Raw genomic sequence first — 13,202 nt, 5'->3', positions numbered from 1 at the left:
TCTGGTCTATGCCAATGGCTCCAAAGCCAAGGCAAATGGTTTTTCATGAATTTGTACCCCAAATGTTGGATGCCAAATGTAGTATAATAAAGACCCAAATACAGATATTGGGGTTCAACCTGATGATCAGAAAAGCAAAACAGCCAAGTTACTAGAGAGCTTTTACCTGTATAAAATCTTCAGACTGAGAGTGAGTTCCTGTCTCATCCCACCTTATATTCCTCTGTTGTGTTGGGATTAAAGGTGTGCATCACCACCACCTCCTGACCTCTACGGCTGACTAGTGGGGCTTCTGGGATTAAAGGTGTGGGCCACCACTGCCTGGCCTGTAAAGCTGACTAGTATGGCTGTTTTGCATTCTGGTCTTCAGGCAAGCTTTATGTACTAAAATACAAATGAAATATCTCTACAATAAACACTATAAAAACTACAGCTGGGTTACTCAAGATTGCGTGGGTGTAGCAAGCTCACATAGTGTGAGAAACAAGAAAATTGGCCTTGGAGCATGGGCAAGGGAGATAGATTCTGAAACATTAAAGGAACAAGCAGAATAAAAGCCCAGAAAGGAGGGAGGCACCTGAGAAGGAAGAACGGTGAACATGGCAAAATGGTCCCAACTTCAAGGACAGTGAAGACTGAAATAAAGACTTGGCCAGAATAATGTCGATTGAGCAGTAAGTTTGAGAACCCAGTGACTGAAGCGTGGGGGTAAATGAGAGACAAGTGTAGACAAACTCTACTAGGTTTGGCTGCCTCTGGGAAGAAAGAAGGTGTATCACGGCAGTTTCTGCACATCTGCCTTTGATGCAGGATGTTCTGAACACATCTGCTTGTTGATGTGAAAGGAAAAGGCACACAAACAGGATACGAAAGGAGCAGGCTTCCTACAGATGTGGGGGGTGAGGAAATGCAGGTGAGGAATGCAGAGACCAGCCTTGGGTGACCTCTCCGGCTCATCCAAGAGAAGGGAAAAATAATGGTGGCTTATAGCTATAACCCTAGCCCTCAGATGCTGAGGCAGGAGGATTGCCATGAGTTTGGGGTCAGCCTGAGCCACAGAGTGAAACCCCGGCTCAGACAAACGCACCAGCAGGGCTGTATTTACCTTCAGGAGACAAGCACCCTCAAACTTACACACAGTCTAGAACTAGAAACCCAAACTCCCCCACTACCAATGGAGTAGAAACGCAAAATGCAATGGAAGTGAACTCCAGTAGGGAGAGAATAAAGGAGGGGATAGCTGGGTCACTGAACAGCATGGAGGCTGGCGTCCATGAACTTCCAGCGACACCAGTCAGCTAATGTCCTGGAAACAATGGAAAACCTCTCAGTCTGCTTTAGCTATGGAACGCATTGGACATTTCATAACCAGAACCTGACGTCATCCTGCCTGTGAACATTTACAGATAAAGAACCAAATGACCAGCAAAGGGCCAAAGGAAAATACACTAAACACCCCTTCTGTGGAACTTACCAGACTCTAACGGGCACAATGTCCAAAGAAAAGACATATCCTGTTTATGCTCTTTTTGAGTCTTCAATGGGAGTTCCTGGGGTTGTTTGGATGAAGATGGCCCTCATAGGCTAGGCATTTGAACACTTGGTCCCCAGTTCATGCTATTTGGGGAGAACTAGGAGGTGTAGCCTTTCTGGAGGAAGTACATCACTAGGGGTGAGTTTTGAGAGTATATAGCCCTCTCCCCTCTTCCAGTTTACTTTCCTTGATTCATGTTTGCAGTTGAAGAAGAGATGTGGCCCCTGGAGGTGGAATCAGGTAGGTGGGGGCAGGAGCCCCTGGAAGTGGAGTCAGGTAGGTGAGGGCAGAAGCCCCTGGAGGTGGAGCTGGTAAGTGGGGGCAGGAGCCCCTGGAGGTGGAGTTAGGTAGGTGGGGGCAGCCTGGCTAAGGTCTGAATTACTGAGCTGATTTATCTATCCAGTCCCAAGGTTAAAGATTTAAAAATTAAAATATTTAACCTTGATTAGCAATTGATTAACAACATTTATATTAAAAGCACACATTCTGGAATTGCTAACAGGAATGTAAATTAGCATCATTTCCTAGAAAGTAATTTGACAATAATCGCTTATTTGAACCTGAAACTGTGTTATGCCTTGAGATGGGTAGACCCCCAAGATCTAGTGTAATTTGAAACAGAATAGCATATATGGCATGCAACCATCTACATAACATATTTGTATGTGTAGAGATATGTGTATATATGCATATGGTTATAAGCATATAACATGCACACACAAATATATATATATATATATATTTATTTATTTATGAAAATAGGGCTTGTAGCTGGGAAAGGAATTGGATACCTAGAAAATAGGGAAAGAAGGAGGTTTTCTAGTCTATGTGGACAGACTGAATTTTTAACAGATGATAACAAGCTCAAAGCATCACTATCTAGCAGACCAAATAAGGATAACCGAGCTCCTATACACACAAAGTCCTCTCAGCTGTAAATGAAAGTTCAGGAAGGCTGGGCAACCTCTGCAGACTTTTCTCTAAGCATAAATTCTAGCTAACCAATCGAACTTAATATTCTTGGGATGACAAAACCACATGGGCAAGGGTCAGAGTGTCCCGACCCCTAGAGAACAGAACAAAACAGTTCCAGCAGCAAACATGTGAACCTTGAAACCCCCTTGCAAGCCACCACTGTAAGACTGAGACTGAGTTCCCATGGAAATTAAAAGGATGTTTTTGTTTTAGTGACTTGCAGTAATAGCAGCAGAAAAATTAAAACAAAGAGAAATGTCTCTAACTTGTCCTGCACCAAACCGAGGAGCGTTTCCTCTGCTCCCAGTTAAGAAAAGAAAAGGCTAAAATGGCTCCTAAGGCAAAACTTCAGACGAGCAGAAATCTGACTGGTTGTAGCCCTTTGCAGACTCCATCTCTAAAGGGATCTGGCATGCTTCGTAGAAGCAAGGATGCGTGTGACTCCCATGCAAACCTACAGCTATAGGGACCCCAGTCACTCAAGCTGATGCGAGATCTAAAGTGCTGGCCCGGCTGACATCAGAGACGGGGAAGCAATTTCTTTTCCTAGATTTTTCTCCTCCAACATATTCAAGCAGCCACACTAGGATGTGAATATTTACCCTGGCAGCTAGGCTCCCTGTCTCCATCTCCAGGGAAGTAGTTCCCTGGGCTATAAACACGCAGAATGCTGACTCATTATCAAAAAGGAAGTTCAGTTTGGTAAGAGAGGTAAGAGAGAGGAGGACATACTTTAGAGCATGCATTTAAATGGTAGTTGTCAATCATTGCCAGAAGGAAAAGAAAAGAATGCTGCTGAGCTGATTGACTCAAACCCAGACTTTTATCAGGACCTCTGACTCTGACTGATAAGGCTGTGGGCCCAGCGTGAACTTGCATCTCAAGAACTTTCCATTTCATTGTAATTGTAATAATTTTTCCTATTGTGCTACAGAGGACACCATTTCTCTCTGTTTTGTCACACAAAAATTTAAACCTGATTTGCCTATACTCAGGTTGTAATGTTATATACTTATCAGCTATGATGTGAAAAACTCCTAAAACAATCATCTTTCAAAACTAGAAACAAAATGTATATAGAGAATGTAGAAAGTGCATAGTTGGCCAGGCCATGGTGGGAGCATACCTTTAATCCCAGCACTCAAGAGGCAGAGACAGACAGATCTATGAGTTCGAGGCCAGCCTGGTCTACAAGAGCTAGTTCCAGGACAGCTAGGGCTATACAGAGAAACCCTGTTTCAAAAAAAGACAAAAAAGGAAAGAGCGTAGTTGTTTGGGGGGTGGGACGGGCGTGGGGAGTTGGTGATTTACCATTTAGCTCACTGGTGGAGAACTTGTATGGCATTCACAAAGCCCTGTGTTTTGTCCCCAGCACTTAATAAACTGGTCTTGAACCCCTTTCCTGATCCTCATGCCTTCCCCCCATAATCTGAATACTCAGAAGGTGAAGGGGTTCAAGACTATTCTCGGCAATGCGATGACTTCAAGACCTGAGACTGTCTGAGCTACATGAGACCTTGTGAAAGCAAGGAAGTGGGGAGGGAAGGGAGAGAGAGAGAGAGAGAGAGAGAGAGAGAGAGAGAGAAGCTTTATTTATCACAGAATTATAGCTATATACTGCTCTATTCAACTCTACTCACAAATGTATAAGTAGAATTTTGTCATAATTTGATTGTATATTTCCTTCCTTTTCTAACATAAAAACTAAACTAAAACTAACCTTGGGTGCCTCTCCAAATGGATGATTTTTTTTCTCCCCTTGCCTGGGCATACAGCCAGTAAAGATTAAGCCAGGGAGGAATTGATAAAGCAGGGGTGGGGTGGGGCGGGGGGGGGGTGTTAACCCCTTGAATGCCACTCTCTTCCTCGGTAAAGTAAAGACTACTACTGTACAAGAAGGCCTTTCCAGACCTTGGTGACTTGTGAATAGAATCTGTGTATCTGAAGATGTTTTTACACCGTGTGGGAGGCTCCGACATACACCCAGGTTGGAAGATCCCTAAATTCAGCTAAGGTTTTGGCTGACTCTGAGAGCTGGCGGTCCTTAAAGATGGCCTCTCCGGACACTCAGGAGACTTTATGTAAGTGCAGAACTGCAGTCACAGCTGTAATGGGGCGGCTGCATTTTTCTTCCTTTTTGTACCGCTTCTCCTCCTAATCCTCCTCCTAAGAACTCCATATTAATATTCTGTCAATGGCTTCAATAAAAGAGGGGACTGCCTGGTCCCTTATTCAAGATGTGAAATGCTGAATCCCAAGGCTCAAATACATTTTTTTTTTAATTTAACAAAAATGTCAATCCTCTTCTAAGTCTGTAGCTTCTTTTTCTTCCTCACACAGCCAGCTGATCTCATGTGACCAGTCAGCGGTCCTGCGGTCATGGTTGTCTGCTTTGACTCCAGTCAGTGTTTGGGTACTTGGTTAGTCATTGTCCACTGACTAGCTGCTCGGGAAAGCATGGGGGGGGGGGTGTTAGTCTTTATCTCTGAGTTTTGGGTGTCAGAAGTCACCGTCTTTTCCGAGAGCAGACTGTAGAGATGAATGACAATTGCAAAGGAACCAGCCTCTGGGGACTGGGTTACCACAGGCAAAGGAGACTGAACCCCGACAGGTTTAAAACATAAGAAAGGTAACCTCTTCCAAAGCAGGTAAATAGAATTAAAAAAATCACCGTATCATCTATATAAATATCAGATGGTGCCTCCGCAGATCAGTGTGCTAGGTCTCATTCGATTGCATTTTAATTCTGTTTTCGCAAAAATTAGACCACGAAAAGAAATTAAATGCCTAATGAAGGTTTATTCAAATAGAAACAATAATAATAAAGCTTGTAATTTTGAATATTTGGCAGGAATTGAATATATACTTCACCAGTGGGTGGAAATCTCCATGAGCCAACACTGACGTCTGCTTTAGTGACTCACCTACGGCTAGGGAGTCAGGCTGAGATAGGCCGCTCTGCCCTTCTCCCAGGGCTTTCCCTGGCTCCTCTATGTTTAGCTATTGGTCCACCCCCAAACATGCTGATAAACAACCCAGTACAAGAGTGCATGCGCTGAGAGATGACTGTCCATCTCCGAGGTGCCACAGACGTCTGCCAAAACCATCAGGAGGATGCACGGTGCTGCCTCCCTTGGCAACACAAATGACAGACAGTATTTCAGCCCTCAGCCAGGAAGTCCCTTCTCCCGCTGTCATTAATGTATATTATAAATTTAATTCAGAATTCAGCGGGAGCTGAAGTCAAGAGTATGGCCCATGATACATCCTTGAGTCCATGAAGAAACCAATGCTCAACACACGCTGGCCTGTCTTCTGGGTATTTCCAGTGTTATCACGTGTTCTGAAGAGCACAGCACAGAGAAGCCTTTGGTCTTCAGAACAAATTTCCCACCTTAGGTACTGAAGTAAACATTAATCATGCTGAAGTGACCAAGTCAAATCTTTAAACAAGTTTGGGGCCCAATCCCACAGCAAGTCACCATCCCTCTTGTGTGAGCCACAGTGGCCATATTCAGGGTTGGGAGCAGCAAAGGCCAGCACAAATGGCTCAGCCTTTTCTGAGGTCAACTCCTGCCCCCTTTCTTGAGACCTTCAAATAAAACAGCCGAAGCAGTTCAGTCCTTCCCTCCAGGTGCCCAGGGAGCTGGTCTCACAATCTGACGTCGACTATGCTCAGCTCTATGGTCTCTGGAGAGCAGCAGAACGTAGTGAGAAGTGAAATTATTGGAATACAGTAATATATCAGCAATGATGAAAATCGCTCTTTTGTGTTACTCAGAGAACAGCGCTAGGAGTTGCTCGGTTAATGCAGAAGCAATAACTAGATGGGAGACGAACGAGCTAAGCCATCAAGCAGAGCAAAATCGAGTCACAAGGAGATAGAGTCTATGGCAAACGGCATCTGTATTGGGAGAAGAACATCTAATGTAAATTAATGTCCAAGAATATTTGAAAAATCACATGAATATCTCTGCCAAATAATACACTAATTATTACTTCATTAAAATAAACAGTGCCTCTCATATGTTCCATTAACATGGTCTCTCACTCTCTAAATGATCATCCTTCATCTGGACCCTGAAATCAGACTGCTTGTTCTCCGGGATATATTGCTATCTTTCCCTCAAAAAAGCATCCAATCTTCCCAAAGTTCCAGCAGCACCAACAAGAATTCCAACCCTCCTCTGCCGTCGCTCCTGTATCTAGAGATTCAGCCAGGTGTTTTTATTTGTATAGAACACGGATGAACTTCCTTCTGTCACTATTCTCTAAACAGCCCATAACAGCTACTGACATGGTATTTACGGTATAGTGGGTACTATATAAGTAACGCAAAGGCAATCTCAAGTCAATATGAGGTGGTGTTAGATATTTTGATCTTGTGTAAATATTGTAAACTTTACACAAAGGTTTTGAGCACCTGTGGATCTTGGTATCCTTAGAGGGGCTTGAAACCGCTCTCCCAAGCTCTGACAGTCTGGATACATATTAAATATCCCACTGTCCACCTCTTCCCAGCTCCCATGACCCTGGCTTTAGCCAAAATCATCTCCTTCCAGACCACTATACCAGCTGCCAAAGTTCAGCCTTCCACTTCCCTTCTTGCCCTCTTCAAAGCCATTCTCTGTCAGCCAGCAAGATGACCCTCGCCTGGAAAGTCTGACTTTCCCATGACTTAGGATAAAATGTACCCGTACCTGGCTCTCACAGCCAAGTGCATGCCTGGGTCTCCCACGCTGTCCCTTACCATGTCCTTTTTCTTGATACCCTTGGCCACTTACTTTCTCACTCCGACCCCCTCAACAGAGCCAGCTGCCCGCCCCCTACCCCGCCACCACACACAGACTTGGGGTTACCTCCTGAACTGTTGGGTCCCGCCCTCCCCTGGTTTTAATTCAGAGTCAGCACTCACAAAGAAACGCTTTGGTCTCGCTATTTCTAAAGCAGCCCCAAGTTTTGATTCCCTGTCACTTCACCCTGATTAGCTCCCCCCCCCCCCCCCCCCCCCCCGTCAGTCTAGAGAGCAAAGTCTACACTAACTGTGCTTGGGTTGGTTGCAGGGTGCTCCCTGAGGTCAGTTAACTAATATTAGCCAATTAACGAGCTAACCTGTACTCAGTCGGCTGGCTGTTCAAGCTGTAGCCAGTTAAGTTGTTTTCTATGCCTCATTTCCACCTCTCAATAGATGAATTAACATTGTTTGTTAAAATTCTACTCCATGAATTATTCTTTATTTTCGTTTGTCAAATAAGCGCTGATAAATGTAATTTATCGTAAGAGACTGCCTTCTTGTGGCTTCAGTACAATGAGCAGACTCCTAACAGCGCTCTAGTTCCATAGGTGGTTAGGCCTTAGGGAGCCGGGGTGCTTAAACTGGTTTCCGGGGAAACCGCTTCTCCTGCCTTGTGGGCCGCCATCTTGACGCTGCGTGGTACTGACTCAGCTCTTCCGGCAGGCACGGTGGGGGTGGGGAAGTGGGGAGCCCTGGTGTTTCTTTTCAAAAGGACACTAGCCATGTCAGATCGCGGGCCCCACCTGATCGCGTCATTTGAACACACCAGCTTTTGCCCTGCACTCCTCAGTCTGTGGACTCTCTCCCTGAAGTGCAAGGAGAGTGGGCGGTCTTTTCTCTCCCAAGTGCAACTGCATTTTAAACTTGGAATGACTAGCAGAATCAAAGGAAGGGGTCTGAAAGGGCGCAGCAAACCATGGTCCGTGCAGGCGTCTCAGGTGGGGTGGGGAGAATGAACAGCAAGGCTGTGCGCTCCTGTGCCCTAGTCTCTATGCGTTATCGTGGGGGTGGGGCTAACTGGGACCTTATAGCTCCGTAAATGGAGAAAAGAAGACGTGCATTCTTATGCAATTGGAAAATAAAGACAAATCCGGTGGGGAGGGATTTGCTACTCTTCTAGCAGTAGAGCTAGAAGTCTGACATTTAAGCAAATGTGTTGCGGCTATCAAATGTAGGAGTAAGAAAAATCCTTCATGGACTAGGCAACTCTAAATCAGACTCCTAAATGTTCTCACTTGTCTTCTTGTAATTTTCTATTATTTTAAAGCTAGAAATAAGTCTATAAGAATTGTAATTAGTCATTAAGTAAGCAGAAACTTAACATTTTTGTCAAAATCAGTTTCCTTATATTCTTCACTGTTTCTATTTGCTTTGTGCATTCTTTATTTTAAAAGACACTTTACTTCATTTTATTTAAGTGTGTGTGTGTGTGTGTGTGCATGCGTGAATGTGTGTGTGTGCACGTGTGCGCATGTGTGTACCACAGTTCCCATGTGCTGGTCAGAGGACAACCAGCAGAAGTCAGTTCTGTCCTTCCTGGAGTCCTTCAGGACCCTACTTGGATTGTCACCAGGCTTGGTGGTGAGGACCTTGACCCACTGAGCCGCCTGGCCCAGACAGTGAATTCTTGTAGAGAATCTAAGCATATCATTTCATGATACAGTGCAAACATACCAATATTATCATATTGATCAAGAACGCCCATCTGTAGCAGTTTTACATTTTTCTGGGTCCTGTACTCCTCCTACACAGTATGAAAATGACAGAGGAAGAGAGGTGTCCTGAGAAACAGCAGCTGGCTCGTCTGCACACTCCAGAGGCGGGGGTGGGGGTGTATGTGGTGTCTGTTCTGGTCCAGGGGCAAATGGGTTTTCCTACTGCCCAGCACTTTCCTTACCTGATACAGAACAGTGAAGGAGGGGAAGGTATCCTCAGTACCTCAGTAACAACATGCTTGAAAAACTAGATTGCTCTAGAGCACCCGCCAGGGAAGGCATCCAGTCAACGTGTGGTAAATGAAAAGGTTCATGAAATGATTGGTCAAAGTCACAAGTGTGAGACATCTTTAGAAATTAAACTTCTGAAATTTAGCAATTCAAGATCCCTTCTGGAGCCATATCTTCTTGAATGTACCCTTCTTCTTCATCATCATCATCTTCTTCTTCTTCTTCTTCTTCTTCTTCTTCTTCTTCTTCTCCTTCTCCTCCTCCTCCTCCTCCTCCTCCTCCTCCTCCTCCTCCTCCTTCTTTTTCTTCTTCAAACAAACTCGGATTATCAGAATGGAAAAAGTAGACCAAGAAGCCAACTCATAGGCACCAACCTGACTACAGCTTATTAACAGGATCGAACACTCCGGGGGTTGTATGGTTGTGTGTGACTATCGCTCCATTTATCCCTGAATGAACAAGGCCTGTCTCCTTCACAGGGGAAACAGGCCTCTTCCACCACCCTCTACTCAGGTGACTTTCTCCCAGTGTATTTTTAGCCTGCATAGGAAACACTAAAGACAAGGAAGCTGAAATGTCACTGACCTTTTACCTGTACCGATGCCAGCGCCGCTGACATCTGCCGACAGTGACGCAGACCCAAGCAGACAGCTTTTTGGCCAGCGAACTACACAGCTTCTTTTTCATTAGACCCGATACCCTCACATGGTTTTACAAGGCCCGGAAACTACTTTAGACGTTATTTGATTCTGAGACAGGGTGCAACACATATTAACTTTAGAATTCACTCCTTCTGGAAGAAAGAGTGGGGCAGTCATCTCAGCGCTGTTTCCCTTGACTGACAGAGCCCTGCAATGGGAGTCCAGCAAGACTGTCTTCAGCCAAAGCAATCGGCCTATCCCTTGTGCATGGCCGTAGGCTGCACCTTGCCAGGACAGCTGTAGTAAAATCATCTGTGTCCAGCCATGCAAAGTCAAGGACCAACATTTTGGTCACTAATATGAAACAGTCCTTTCTAGTCTGAAAATTTTTCACACACGGGATCTAACACATAGGCAATGTTATGTAATATTTTCTTCCTTCGTGGCTGCAAACCACCGACAGAAGACATCTTCCTCACACTTAATTAGATAAATCAAAATTAATGTTTTAGTTCAAACCTGAGCCTTTGAGGGTGTCATGTGACCCAAAACAGGGCGGAATGCAGAGGGGCAAAGGAAACAGGGACCCGCTGAATGGGGAACGAGGAGGGGCAGCTATCCCTCACCATGGTTAGTCCAGTCTCTGGAAGCAAACACTGACCCATCTGTGAGGGCTCCACCCATCCCCCTAAAGCCTCCCACCAGGTATCATTATCCAGCACCAACACCCTGTGACACCAGCCATCAACACAAGTTTCCATGAGGATGAACAGTATTCAAACCAGAGCAAGTGGGATCAGAAACGGTGGCTGTAACAACCAGGAAAAAAAAGTCACCGGACAGGTAAGAGGAAGAGCTGCAGAAGGTGGAAGAAGACTAGGTGGAGTTTTCACCACTGAAGGGCCAGCAGGTGCGTCCAGCCGCCCCACATGGTGCACGGAGCTGACTAACCGGGAAATGCCGTAAGGAGGACAAGCTCCTAGTTTTGCATAGTTTATGGAGGTCAGAGAACAAACTAGACCTCATTCTTCAGCCCTTCCTTCATGAGTGGCTAGTTCCTTTTACTAAAACTCTTCTCCTAAAATACAATTATTTCTCCTTCCTTGTCCTGTGCAAAAATCTATACTTCTGTAGACTCCAAGTTAAGTTGCTGACCCTGCTCCCAATTCGGCACCTTAAACAGACTGAAGTTTGCTTTTTGTTTCCTTGTTTCTTTTCCTTTTTTTTCCCCCAGAGGTAGGTGAGGTCACACAGGTGAAATGACTCTACCTTCATCAAAATGACACTTCTCTCTGCAGTCAAAAGCAGCTCCAAGGCTTGGCTGCTTCTCTCCCAGTTGAGGGGTGGGGGAGTGGAGAAAAGACAGTGATTTTCCCATATTTTCAAACCTCCCATTCAGAGTACTGGCTAGCACTGAGTCACACAGGACTCCTACACACAGAAGAGACTGCGGGAATTAGTCATTACGCAGCCAATCAGGTGGCCAACTTGTGGAGAGAAGGGAAGTCGTTTGTAAAGGAAAAGTGGTTTCTAGAGCAAATGATTAGTACTCACCAGGACTACCTCCAGGTCCACCCCCAGGTCTAACTTCAAGTCTACCTCCAGGTCCACCTCCAATACCCTCTTTAGTGAGTAGACCACTCCATCCATCTTTAACTAGGATCCTTATGTTTTCTAATCTTCATGTGTCAGAAACAGAGTTTTAAGTCAAATTCCTATTTTACTTGCTGGTCTTTCTGCCTAGCTGGCCCTCTCCATCAGCAGGGTACCATTCTCCGGATGAGATGTCCTCTCTGTCACAGACATTGGCTGGTGTTTCTAGAGGTTTCAGTGCACCGTTTTTGACTATTTTTCTGAGTACTGAAACTGAACACCACTGTGAAGTCTACGATGAGAAGGCTGCTGTAGCACAATAATTGTTACCAATGCTCCTAGCTGAAGATGTCCATGCCATCCTCTGTGCTGGCCAATAAAATAAACTTTTTATATTTATTATGACACCTGTTAAAAGACTCTTATAAAGATCCCTCCCCCCAAAAAAATACAGTGTCTTCATATTAAGGAAGTTCATTTCTCTTTTCTCACAATTGAGCAAGGAGACTCTGCTACAAATCCATGACATCAATGTGCTCCTTATAGCTGTTATTATCACTTCTTTGCCAGGACAAATGGTTTTATACAAGTAAGATTCCGAAGATTTGTGCTAAGGCTCCAGTCCTAGCTGTCCTCTGGTGACATGTATCATCAAATACTCAGAATGCCTTTCTCTATCACCTTATCTTACCATCTCTATCCATTTATTCTCATAGCTGACTTTACCGAATGCCTAATATGTGCCCGGCTTTTAGTTAGGCAGCAGAAATACAAAGGCGAGGCAGAATCACCTAGAACATTTACACAAAAGTTCTTATTTGGATAATTTACTTAAAATTTTTGTCACTCTTTCCTGAACATACAATTATGTCTAGAAATTAAATTCAAGAGAAAGTGTATACAGGAAAGCATACTTGCCTTAATTTTGTATTGTTTACATCAATCAGCCTAATTAAAAATTATAACTTAAAGTAAAATTCAGTGGATCATTGAAGATACAAAACCTTGGCAATAGGGTCAAGCTTCAACCCATCTCACCTCTACGTTCTTACCAATCAGCTGCCACATTGATACGAGCTTTCCATCACACAAATGAAACTAGACCATGCAAAAGCCATTCTCTTCTGCGGAGTTCTCTCCGGCTCGGAATCCCACTTCCTGCCGATGTGCCTCCATCCTTCTATTTGTAAGAAGCACATAACCAGGAGAAGACTGGTCTGTGTCCTTGGGGTGAGGATGGGGTATCAGTGTCTAGGGCATCTAAAGGGCTGGGGAAGTGTGGCTGTAGATGCAGATGTTGGCTGCAGGTACGTTCAGCTTGCAGCTTCTCCTTAGCTTATGCTAAGGAGGATTCTGTCATTCTTCCACAATTTAGAAGGGATGAGGAGAAACTTACAAGGTCCCAAACACTGTATCAGCTGTGGTGGTGGTGTCAAACTACGTATGATATATGTTATCTTCCCCCAGAACTGTTTTCTTTTCCCCTAAGGAAAACCAAAAAGAAATGGGGCTGGCATATAGCTCAATGGGTAAAGGCACTTGACTGGCAAGACTAATGGTCTGAGTTTGATCCTTGGAACCCATATGAGGAAAGGAGAGAACTGATTGCCTCAAATCTGTGTCTGACCTCTATATATGTAGTATGGTGCATGCCCCCCTACACACTCACACAGACACACATGAGCACACACACTCACACACACCCACCCACACCCACA

The sequence above is a fragment of the Microtus oregoni genome, unplaced genomic scaffold (genome assembly GCF_018167655.1).
Source record: "Microtus oregoni isolate MIOR12 unplaced genomic scaffold, Mior012 000077F_ref0000221, whole genome shotgun sequence".
Lineage (NCBI taxonomy): Eukaryota > Metazoa > Chordata > Mammalia > Rodentia > Cricetidae > Microtus > Microtus oregoni.
Note: the sequence above shows the minus strand (reverse complement) of the source record.